The following is a 13,583-nucleotide window of genomic DNA, read 5'->3' as shown; positions in this document are numbered from 1 at the left end:
ATAGGCTGTCCTCTGGGCATATGCAGGAAAATCAAATGTATTTCTCAATTCAAAATTAGCTACATGCAAGTGTATTTGAATTGGCTTAGGAAATTAAAAATCATGGCCGCACCAGGATTTAAACACAAAGAGAAGTCTGTTAATATTGAATGCACAGAGGAAAGAAGAAATTTGTCAAGGAGGAGGGGGGAATGAGTGACATCAGTGCAGTTGATTGCAAAGCCTTTCCTGATTGAAGTAGCATCATGTTGCATGAACATTCATGTTCTCTAGCTCTAAACCCTTTTCCCTTCTTGTAACCAAGCTGCCTACAGAAAGGAAAGCTTATTTCTGTTCAAGGCAGGCTGCTGGGAGGGTATTAAAAAGAATATTGCAAAGGAGCCGAATAAGCAATAAATTCCTGATGACAATTTGGGAAGGCTTAATAAGGGCAAAAAATAAATTATGGTCCACAGTTAAATCTCTCTAAAAAGGGCTTTTGACACCACTTTATGTATCTTTTCAATAATATAAAAGTAAATGAGAGAATACAAAAGGCTCTACATATAGTAATTCTCACTCTGTTAGGTCATCAATAATAATTCCTTAATCTAACTCCCATTTTTTCCATCTGGCCTTAAGGTAGGCCAGGTCATGCCTGTTGCCTGGGGCAACCTTTGCTACTACCTGGGTCACCTGGCGCCTGTTTACCTGTTCAATCTACTCTGCTTTATTGCCCTAGAATTGTGGAAAGGTAGGATTGCTCTTAACACTGATTCCTGTTACTCACCCACCTAGGAGCTTTCATACAGTGACTGTTCAATTATTTACCACCTTGCCAACAACTGCAAACTCTGTAAAATCATAACACTAACATCATTTATTTTCATAGCATTGGGGCAAAATTCTTCTACAATGTTGTTTTATGTGCTCTATGTGCACCATGAACGTTTCCATAAAATACACATTAAAATATAAAAGTGGGCCTCCAAATATCAAAAGTGCGAGGGTAACAAACAGCAGCAAACCCCACATTAGGGTCAGACATAGCCCAACAGCTGCAGCGGGGACTTCCCAGGTGGGTGGCACCCTCTCCCCTCTGCTCACTGCTGATGAGGGCAATGAAAGCTGCTGGGGGTCTCAGGACCCCTGCCTGCCTCGCCTTGGCTCTGCCAAGAGTTTGTGTCCAGCAGGGAGGTTGTGCTCCCGGCTCCATGTCCAACCTCATGGGGAGCCATGCTGAGTGTCTGAGGATGAGGACCTGGAGTCCACATGCTTGGGGTCCTGTCTAGCCTCTGCACATGGCTGCCACCCAGGCCCCCAACCACTGGCACCCCCAGCCCAGTCACTCCCAGTCAAGTCCCCACATCATGGTGTGACCATGTCACACAGCTCAGAGCCCCCCAGGACACATTCACCCACAGGCTCCTTCCTCAAAGCCTCAAGTCCTCATGTAAGGCAGAACTGTGAGGGGACAACAATGGCTTTGAACTGTTGTCCTGCCTCTGAACTGGGCAAGTTCCCTGTACTCCACGTATGTCACCTCATCAAATGGCAGCCCCACTGTGGAGGTAGGCACAGAAAGGTTAAACAACTTGCCCAAGGTTATATAGTCAGGAAGTGAGGCAGTTGGGATTTGAAACTGAGCCTTCTTGTTCTGGAAACCTAAGGTCCCTGAGAACTCTGTTACGGCATAGGTGTGGCACCTCCTGGGCCCCCAGCTCTCACTCCATCAGGCTCTGCTGGCCTCTCAACCACCCCTAAGGTTGGATGCTTGCACTGACTCCAAGGACTGAACCCACCCTTTGTCAGTGCCCCCTCCAGTCTGGGTCCAGTTTTCTCAGCCCAGGGCTCAGGACTTTGGAAACTCCATCTGGCTATTTAGCAGGCTCCAGAAACTGAAACTGTGTAGGTCCAGAGTACCCATCATAGCCCAAAACCTGCTTGTTCTTGTGATCTTGCTCAGTTTGATTCAGGGGAATCTGTCTAACCCAAGGGAGGCCCCCATGCCCACCAGCCCTGAGAGGTCCTCTCCTGGTTCCCACCTCCACCTTGAGCCACTCTTCCCCATTTCCACTATCCTCTTGTCCTCAAGGTTGCAGAATTTCCTGTCTCTTCCTAGTCATGGCTTGCGGCTGGAGGGTCCCAACCCCTGACTGCAAGATCATCCCTCACCTTCTCTGCTTTGCGTTCTTGCCCTCTCCACAGGACCCTTCCCTGCAGGGTTTTGCGGAAGCAGCACCTGCAAAGCAAGCTCGCTGTAGACATAGGTCACACGTTTATTTGTGGGGAGGAGCTGCTGGAGGACAGCACTGAAGCCCCCACCCTGGCAAACCCACTGCTGGGCTCATCTTGGGCCTCACAGCACTGAGGTTGGTGGTCATGCTGGATCTCAAGGGGAGAGCAGGTGGAGTCTGGCATCAAATGCTGCTGGCCCAGTGCTGTGTCTTGGTCAGAGATGGGGAGACCCAGAGGCATGGCCAGAGGCAGGGGATACCCACAAGACATGCTGGATGTCACCACAACTTTCCTGGAGTGAAACACTAAATATCCCTTAGAAGTAGAAACAGAATAGAATGAAAAGTGGAGGTCCCACCACCAGCACAGTTATCTAGGTGCCGGGTGTTAATGGACAACTTTTGTCCCTTAACCTTCACAGCTGAGAGACCTATACCCCGGGCTTTGAGGGTGGCCCCACCCAAATCTCATCTTGAATGGTAGTGCCCATAATCCCCATGTTTCATGGGAGGGAACTCATGGGAAGTGATTAGATTATGGGGGAAGGGCCGGGCGCGGTGGCTCAAGCCTGTAATCCCAGCACTTTGGGAGGCCGAGGCGGGCGGATCACAAGGTCAGGAGATCGAGACCACAGTGAAACCCCGTCTCTACTAAAAATACAAAAAATTAGCCGGGCGCGGTGGCGGGCGCCTGTAGTCCCAGCTACTCAGGAGGCTGAGGCAGGAGAATGGCGGGAACCCGGGAGGCGGAGCTTGCAGTGAGCCGAGATCGCGCCACTGCACTCCAGCCTGGGCAACAGCGTGAGACTCCGTCTCAAAAAAAAAAAAAAAAAAAAGATTATGGGGGAAGTTGCTCCGTGCTGTTCTCATGATACTGAGTGAGTTCTCATGAAATCGGATGGTTTTATAAGGGGCTTCCCCCTTCACTTGGCACTCATTCTCTCCTGTGCCACGCTGTGAAGAGGTGCCTTCTACCAGGATTATAAGTTGCCTGAGGCCTCCACAGCCATGCTGAACTGTGAGACAATTAAACCTCTTTCCTTTATAAGTTACCCAGTCTTGGGATTGTCTTTATTAGCTGTGTGAGAACAGACTAATACAATAAATTGGTACCATAGACAGTGGGGTGCTGCTATAAAGATACCCGAAAGTATGGAACTGGGTAATAGGAAGAGGTCGGAACAGTTTGTGGGGCACAGAAGATGATAGAAAAATGTGGGAAAATTTGGAACTTCCTAGAGACTTGGAGGGCTCAGAAGACAGGAAGATGTGGGAAAGTTTGGAACATGCTAGAAACTTGTTGAATGCCTTTGGCCAACGTGCTGATAGTGATATGGATGATGAAGTCCAGGCTGAGGCGGTCTCAGATGGAGATGAGGAACTTGTTGGGAAATGGATTAAAGGTCATTCTTGCTATCCAAGGAGACTGGCAGATTTTTCCCCAGCCCTAAAGATCTGTGGAAGTTTGAACTTGAGAGAGATGATTTAAGGTATTTAGCAAAAGAAATGTCTGAGTGGCAAAGCATTTAAGAAGAAGCAGAGCAGAAAAGTTGGAAAATATGCAGCCTGATAATCTGATAGAGAAAGAAAACCCATTTTCTGGGAGAGAAATTGAAGCCTGCTGCAGAACTTTGCATAAGGAACCAGAAGCCAAATGTCAATCACCAAGATATTGGGGGAAATATCTCTAGGTTATGTCAGAGACCTTCACAGCAGCCCCTCCCTTTGCAGGCCCAGAGACCTACGAAGGAAAAATGGTTTCCTGGGCTGTGTCCAGGGCTGCCGCCCAACCTGCTGTGTGCAGCCTTGGGACTTGGTGCCCTGAGTTCCAGCTGCTCTAGCCATGGCTAAAAGGGGCCAAGGTACAGCTCAGGCCATTGCTTCAGGGGGTGCAAACCCCAAGCCTTGGCAGCTTCCACGTGCTGTTAGTGTTGCAGGCACACAGAAGACGACAATTCAGATTTGGGAAACTCCATCTAGGTTTCTGAGGATGTATAAAAATGCCTGCCTGTTCAGGCAGGAGTCTGCTGCAGGGGTGGAGCCCTCATGGAGAACCTCTGCTAGGGCAGTGTGGAAGGGAAATGTGGGGTTGGAGCCCCCACACAGAGTCCCCACTGGGACACTGCCTAGTGGAGCTGTGAGAAGAGGGCTGCCATCCTCCAGACCCCAGAATGGCCGATTCAATGACATCTTGCAGTATGCACCTGAAAAAACCACAGGCACTCAACACCAGCCTGTGAAAACAGCCAGGAGTGGGGCTATACCCTGCAACGCCACAGGGATGGCGCTGCCTAAGGCCATGGGAGCCCACTTCTTGCATCAGCATAACCTGGATGTGAGACATGGAGTCAAAGGAGATCATATTGGAACTTTAAGATTTAATGATTGCCCTGTTGGGTTTTGAACTTGCGTGGGACCTGTCGCTCCCTTGTTTGGGCCAATTTTTCCCATTTGAAGTGGGTGTATTTAACCAATACCTGCACCCCCATTGTATTTAGGAAGTAACTAACATGCTTTTGATTTTACAGGCTCATAGGTGGAAGATACTTGACTTGTCTCAGATGAGACTTTGGACTTTGACTTTTGAGTTAGTTCTGGAATGAGTTAAGGCTTTGGGGGACCCGTTGGGAAGGTATGATTGTATTTTGAAATGTGAGGATATGAGATTTGGGAGGTACCAGTTGCAGAATGACATGTTTTGGCTGTGTTTCCACCACATCTCATCTTGAATTATAGTTCCCCATAATCTCCATGTTTCGAGGGAGGGACCTCGTGGTGGGTAATTAGATTAGGAGGGTGGTTCCTCCATGCTATCTTCAAGATAGTGAGTTAATTCTCACAAGATCTGATGGTTTTATCAAGGGCATAACCCTTTGCTTGGCACACATTCTCTCTCCTGCCACTTTGTAAAGAGGTGTCATCCACCAGGATTGTAAGTTGCCTGAGGCTCCCTCAGCCATGCTGAACTGTGAGTCAATTAAACTTCTTTCCTTTATAAATTAACCAGTCTCAGGTGTGTCTTTATTAGCAGCATGAGAATGGACTAATACACCACCCCGCTGCATCTTTGCTGATTTGGAGCTCTCAGTTGCAGAGCCTTGGAAAAACATGTGGAAGAATAGCCAGCTCTGCAGCTGGGGGGTGCTGGCCTTCTGCCCTGTCCCAGGTCTCTGAGGGCCCAGCTGAGCCCCAGGAAGCTTCAGCACCCAAAGTCTGTTGGTGGTGTGTCCATCCCTGCAGCCACCACCTCTGTCTTGGGCATGACCACCAGCCCAGTTCCTTCCCCCACCTCCCTCTGGAGTCCTGCAATCTCTGAGACTGGGGCCTTGGTAGTGTGCCACCTGGGGTCCAGGCAAGGAGGCCCTAATGAGCATCTAAAAGTCCAGGGTGCCCAGTTAAATTTGAACTCAGATGAACAAAGAATGTTTGGGTCTTAGTATGTCCCATGCAATATTTAGGACATATACACCCTAACAATTTAATCACTGTTGGTGTGTGAAATTCAGAAATAAATGGGCATCCTGTATTTTATCTGGCAAGCCTAGCAGACAATGTGTGTGGAAAAAAAATAAAAGAAGGCGCCTGGGAACCAGCACAGGAGACTGATGGGCAGGAGCTGAGGATGGGTTTCACTCTGTGGGGCTGCAGCAGCCAGGAGGCCTGGGCTGCCCACAGGGTCTTGCCTCAGAGCTCAGCCTAAAAACAGCTTTAATGACCTATGATTCACATACAGTACAGCTAACCCACTTGAAAGTTAAAATTCAATATATTTTTTAGCAAATTCACAGATATGTGCAACCATAAGCACAAACAGTTTTAGAACATTTTCATCATCTCAAAAAATAAAATCCCATATCCTTTCATTATCACCCGCATCCCTCCCATCCATCTGCCCCTGGTCACCACTGAGTGTCCCATCCCTCAGCCCCTGGCTTCACACTCTCTGTGGATCTGCCTGTTCTGGACATTTGACATAAATTGAATCACACTCTATGTGGCTTTTTAGGCCTGGCTTTGCTCTCGCCACATCATGTTTTCAAGGTCCAGCCCCATTGAAGTGGGTGTCAGTGCTTCATTCTGTGAAGGGAAAATAAATCTTGGGACACCAAAGTCACAGCCAAGGGAAAAGTCAAGCTGGGAACTGTGTCAGGCTAACCTGCCTCCCATTTAATTCTTAAATAAGATAGCTACAAAGATTTTTGAAAAGCTGCATACGTCATTTAAAAAAAAAAACTTCTTTAAATAATTAAGGTTATCACATCTGTGAAATTTTCTGCGTGTTCTTTCAAAGTACTTGTGCCATTAAGTTACAGGGCTTTGACTCATGGGCCTAAAAATAACACAAGGTTCTGCTAAATATTAAATACTGACAGTAGTTAAGTCCTCACCTTCAGACCTGGTAGAAGATGCCAACCAAAATAAAGTGCATTCGTGAGACACAGGGCCAGAAATTAAAACTTTTCAGCTCCTCAGTTCCCAGGCACCATTACAGAAGAGTGGGCACGTGAGAGTGTAAGGGCTGATTTTGAGAAATAAATAAGTTTACTTTATAAATTAACCATTCGTGTTGAAGGCACACTGAACAGCATGTGAGCCCCTGGGTCAAATTAACATGCTTTTCTTGGGACATTAATCCACTTGTTTTGTTTTGTTTAAACTTGTAAGTTCAGGGGTACGTGTTCAGGTTTGTTACATAGGTAAACCTGTGTCATGGTGGTTTGTGGTACAGATTGTTTTGTCACCCAGGAATTAAGCCTCGGACCCAGTAGTTATTTTCCCTGATCTTCTCCTTCCTCCCACCCTCCACCCGCTGATAGGCCCCAGTCTCTGACATTCCCCTCTATGTGTCCTTTGATACATTATAATATTCTGTGAAAACAGGTGCTTATTTTATTTACTCTCCTGTCTTCTACAATATGTAGCACAAGTTCTGTCTACAATAAATCTAAAATTATAAATAAAAATCTGACCTTGTGCCAAAAAATGTTATAACCTCACTATTTGTTTTCTCATATTATTCTACATCTTGCCTTTTTCAAGTATTCTGTATTTCATTTATTATACCTTTGCCATCACTTAAAACCACACATATCTAATACAGAGAGGGACAATGGCACTGTAAGTTACTTCAGAGTACAAGCAACAATTTCCTCATTTTTATGTCAGTAAATATTAAGACTAATTTGATAATAGAGTTAAATGTTATATCATCAATAATACAGTTTTTAATAGATCCACCCTGTAGCTTGTAGTGTAAAAAAGAAGAATCTATATGTGATTTCATTCTTAGAAAGATATGCAGGTAGACTCTTATGGGATTAACTGATGTTTTCAACAATCATTACATTAATAATTATTGTAATTATTATTATTACTATAATAATAATCTATGAAATGAATACTTCTCAGTTAAAAGAAGACAAATGACCCGACAATAAGGGCAGGTCCCTCAGCTGCTGATGATAAACATATCGTGGCATGCTCATAGGATGGAATATTTCTCAGCAATAACAAGCCAACAGAAGTATGACTGAGCATATATTGGGTGGCTAAAATCAGGGACTTCCCAGCATCCCAGATCTAGACCAAAAGTGATTCTTTCATTGTGTCTTTATGAGATTTTTAAAATTTGAGTATTTCCAAATCTAAGAAACCAGAGACTTTACCTACATGATCTTTAGGTGATCCAGTGTGGTGTGTGAAGAAACTGCCAATGGATTACTCATTGGTTCAGACATGGTTATTAGAAAAGTATGTAATTAATCCCCTTCCTGAACTGTCATTATTATGCCCCCTAGAAAGACAGGGAAAGATCTGTCTTGGAGTGTGAGGAAGAGGGAAGTTTTTCTAATTTCATTTTTGGGAAATACTACAGTGGAAACAGTTGTGTACAAAACTTTTCTACTGGTTATCCACATTTTCTTTGTCTACCTCAGGTTGAGGTACAGAGTGTTCCACATGTGATGAAGAACAGAAAGAAAAGACTCAACCACAAATGATAGTGTAGGTGAAACGTCATTTCTGCCTGCCTAAATGGTCCCTCTTGTTCAAGACATCCTTGGTTGTCTTATATGAGTTCACAGAGGGCTTTTTTCCCTTCTTCACATTTTATGACATTCTTGCTCCTTCTCTCCTTACTTGGGACACATGGTTCGATGTTTCTAAAGTGGCATGGTCTTCTACTTTCAAGCTGCTGGTTTTCATGGGAATGTCCCAAAACCCAGGGTGTCAGTTGACACCAGCATTTTTAGAACATCACCACCCTGGAAACTTGTCGCCTGTTCTGGAGTGGATCAAAGGACAATCTGAAGGACACATACACCAGCTTTGTTTCAATGATCCCTTTGTTCTTGATAGCATACATGTGCTTTCTGAGCATTGCTGTTTGGTGGGAGCCATTTTCTGGGGTAAGAGGTGACATGGCTCCCAGACAATGAAGAGTTTTAGTTGATGTTGCCAGCTTATGCCTTGATTGTGTCCATTCATTGCAACTGGAGAGACTGTTTAGCTAAGATCCCTTGGTTCATTCCATTGCCCTTGTGATCTGAGTCATGTATGAGACACAGGGTTGTCAGGTTCTTTTCTTTCATTGGTTCACCCATTCAACAGATCTTTTCAGGTTGTATTATGTTTCAGGCATTGTTCTAGCCTCCAGGAATAATAATTCTGTGGTATCATAGAAACACTTCTGCACTCATGGAGTCTATCTACATCTTTCATGGTGAATATGGTCCAGATACAAAGAAGACTGTATAACATTTACAGTTTTTATAAATAGTAATGGATAAAGTGTATCAGTAGGCAGGAGTGGTTGTAGATAGTGTGGACAGGCGATCCTCCACTGGGAGGGGAACATTTCAGTAAAAATATAAAAGATATACAGGAGCAAGTTGTGTGGCTATGTATATTTAGACAAAAAAAGCTTCCTAACTATATTATAATTTATTCATTCTACTTTTGACAAACATTTGGGTACATTCCCTGTTTTAGCCATTATAAATAAAGTTGCCATAATTATAAGGATACACTTATATGGTATATATATTTACAGGAACATTGCTTAGTCACAGGGAGAGCATCTGTTTGGCTTAAATAAATACTTAAATACAGTTTTTTCTAAATGAATGCAGACATTCACTATGTTTTGAGCATGCTCCAATTGCCCCACACATTCTTCCATAGCATAATTTGAAATAATTTTGTTGAGGTTCAATTTACATTATTTAAAATTCATCAAGTGTAAATGAATAATTTGTAAAATTTTACACATTATTATTTCAAAATATGTTACATGTGACTGTATAATCACTGCCACAGAAATGAAGTAGAGCATTTCCATTACCATGAAAAGTTCAGTCTGGTCCTTTTCATTTAATTCTCTCCGTGTACATGATGCTGTGACAAAATTATTCTATTTCAGTTACTATGTTTGCCTTTTGAAAAATTTTACATAATTGTGATGTTAACATTTATGTGGTCTTTTGTGTCTTATTCTACTAACTCATAATAATTCCTTTGGAATCATCCAAATTGTACATGTCAGTAATTTCTTACTTGTTATTTGCAGAGAAATAGTCCATCGTATGGGCACACCACAATGTGTTTATGCATCAGCAGCTAATGGACCCTGCACATTAATGTTTGTCAGGTCATTTGTCTTCTTTTAACTGAGTTGTAGGAATTATGTATATACAAATCTGAATACCAACATTTATCAAATATATCTATTTCAATATTTCTCTCAGGCTATCGCTGTCAATTTATTTGTTAACAGTGTCTTATGAAGACTAGATTTATACATTTTATTTTATGTTTTCTGCATGTGTATCCTATCTAAGAAACTACTTCCTATCTCAGGATCACAATAAATTTCTCCTACGCTTTTTTCATACAAAATATGTAATTGTGTCTATTCCATTTAGATCTCAAATTCATTTGAAGTTAACTTTTTAGATGTACTTTGATGCTTTAGTATTCATATATTTACATATGGGTATTCAATTTCTCCAAGAATATTTATGTAAGTATCCATTCTTCCCTTTGAATTGTCTTCATACATTCCTTGATAAAAAATTATATACGTATGTAAATATATTTATCTACATACACATATAACTTTGCATTTATATATGTGTGTGTGTGTATATATATATGCCTGAGCTTTCTATATTATTACAATTATTTATAATTATTTCCTTAGGTAATAACACACTGTTGTAAATACTGTAGCTTTATAGTATTTATTTCAGATAATATGTCTGTAAATGTGACGGTTTTTCATTATTGTTTTCACTAATTTAGATTCTTTATATTTTCGAAGTACTTTAAAATTTGGCTTATCAAGTTTTACAAAGCTCTTTGCTGAAATTTTACTGAATTGTGTTGATGCTGTATATTAATTGGGGAAAATTTACATATTAATTATATTGAATACTCTGATATATGAACATGATGGCTCTATATTTGGGTATTCTGTAATTTTCCTCAGTACTTCCTTGAGGTTTTTCAGGGTAACATTCAATTTTCATTGCCGGTCTATAAAAATACACATTGACTTTTCATACATTTGGATTATATACTGTGGCTTCACTCAACTCATCTATTTAGTTTTAGTAACGATTTCTAGACGTTTGGATTTTCCTGTTTTACAAATTATTGAGAGATTGAGAGATGGAAGGGGTTGGGGGTAGAGGGAGTCTGGTAAGATGGTGGAATAGTAGGTTCCTAGCCCTGATTCCCTCAAAGAAACATCTATTTGGCAACTACCCACAGGGAAGAATGCTTTTGTGAGAACTCCAAATACCAGTGTGAGATTGCAACACCCAAAAAGAGCTCAAAAGCAAACACAGACTCGTTAAAGAGGATAAGAGGAATGATTTTACTTTGTTTGCTTTACCATTTCCATATCCAGGACAATACTGTACTGAGAAGGATACCCTCAGTCCATTATTTTTCCACTGGGAGAAAAGTAGATCAAAGTGGATACTCAGCATCTACTTGGGGAGTACTTCCTGATGGGCACACTTCTGCTTTGCCTCAAAGTGAACACTGGAAGAATTTTAATACTTAGAGCTCTTGAAGATAACTGGGACCAAAGAAAGGGGGTGAAACACTCAGTGACTGATGCATGCAAATCTCAATGAGCCCCACAATGCTTCAAGTGACCTCACCCAGCAAAGCTACCAAATCAAGGGGAGTAAAACCAGCAGACGTTTCTGACCATGAAGCACAGCCAGTTGGCCACATCCATCAACAGGCTCAACCACCTGACCGAACAAGAACACGAGGCCACACTTAATGGTGAAGGACTTTACCTGCTGAAGCCAACTGTAAAGACTAGAAAAAGTGACCACCTTCTCAAAAATATATATACCAGCCCAAGGATACAAGAATCATGAAGAATCAGGAAAACATGACCCAATTTAAATAAACCAATAAAGCTTCAGTAATGGACCCTAAAGAAATAGGAATTGACAAAGTGCCTTTAAAAATTGGAAGTAATTATTTTAGACAATAAGCTCAGTGAACTATATGAGAACACACATAGACAACTGAACAAAATTAGGAAAGCTATACATAAACAAAATCAGAAGTTATGCAAATAAATAGAAACCATAAAAATAAACACAGAAATGTTAATGCTGAAGAATATAATGACTAAACTGAAAAATTTAATAGAGTGTTTTAACAGCAGATTCAGTCATGAAGAGGAAATAGCAAAGTTGCAAATAGGTATCTTGAAAGTATCCAGTCAGAGGTGCAAAAAACAAAAAAAAAATAGCAAAAGATAGAGTAAAAAAAATCTGTGAGGCTTATGAAACATTATCAAATAAAGCAATATATGCATTATGTGGAAACAAGAGATAAAACAGAGGCAGGACTAGAACGCCTACTGAGAAATACTGATTGTGAACTTGCTGAATTTGAGGTGGGAGGTGGACATCCAGTTTCATGAAGTTCAAGAGTCCTTAAGTAGGTTGAACGTGAAAAACTTCACAGCAAGATATATTCTAATAACATGGTCAAAAGTCAAAGAAAAACAGTGAATTTTAAAAGCAGCAACAGCAAATCAACTTATCACATAACTATTAGCGCAACTCTCAGAAGAAAGCTTTCAGGCCAGGGCAGAGTGGGATAATATATTCAAAGTATTGAAAGAAAAACTGCTATTTAAGAACACTTATATTTGCTAAAACTCTCCTTCAAAATAAAGGAAAGACAAAAATTTTCCTTTATCTTTCCTTTGACTTCAATTTATACTGCAAGGATACAGTAACCAAAACAGCATTTTGCTGGTATAAAAACAAACACATAGTCCAACAGAATAGAGAATCTAGAAATACAGCCGAACAATAACAACCTTTGACAAATCAGACAAAAACATACACACGTATAACAAATGGTGCTGGGAAAATTGGGTGGCCACATGTAGAAGAATGAAACTGTGTATCTCTCACCATATCTAAAGAGTAACTCCCAGTGGATTAGAGACTAAATCTAAGACCTGAAATTGTAAAATTCCGGAAGAAAAACCTAGTGAAAACAATAAACCACAAAGGAAACAGACATTATACAGAATGGGGAAAAGAATCCAAACTATATTTATGATTAAGCAGTAATATGCAGACTCTGCATGGAACCCAAAAAAATCAGCAAGAAAAAGAAATCTTATTAAAAAATGGGGAAACTGCCCTTTAACTTTGGCTTTTATTAAGAGGAAAGACTGAAAAGACATATTTTTATCAGTATTTAGATAAGGAAGAAATACAATTTTAATAAAAATCAATGCAAAATAATATATTTGAAGAATGTTGTGTCTACATATGCTTGTATACATACATGTATGTAGATACATACATACATAAACACATACAGTGGAATAATATTTAGTCACACAACAGAATAAAATACTGTCATTACTGTCAACACGGATGATCCTGGAGGGTATTATATTAAGTGAGATAAGCCAGGCACAGAAAGAAAAATACTACATTATCTTATTCATATGAGGGATCTAAACAAATTGGTCTCATAGAAGTAGAGAGCAGAATGGCGGTTACCAGAGGTTGGTGTTGTTAGAGAGGGGAACAGGATGTGGAGATGTTGGTCAGAGGACACATAATTACCATTAGATAGATAAGATAAATTTCAAGAAATCTATTGTCTAGCAAGGTGGCTATAGTTACTGATGATACATTGCATTCTAGAAAATTGCAACGAGAGTGGACAAGTGTTCTCATAACAAAAATGATAACTATGTTAGATAATGCGTTTGTTATTAGCTAGATTTAGGCTTAACCATTCAACAATCTACATGTGGAATGTTCAAAACATCATGGTATATGTAATAAAATCATCCAATGTCAT

This window comes from Macaca fascicularis, chromosome 16 (assembly GCF_037993035.2).
Source record: "Macaca fascicularis isolate 582-1 chromosome 16, T2T-MFA8v1.1".
Lineage (NCBI taxonomy): Eukaryota > Metazoa > Chordata > Mammalia > Primates > Cercopithecidae > Macaca > Macaca fascicularis.
This window is presented reverse-complemented; position numbering follows the sequence as displayed.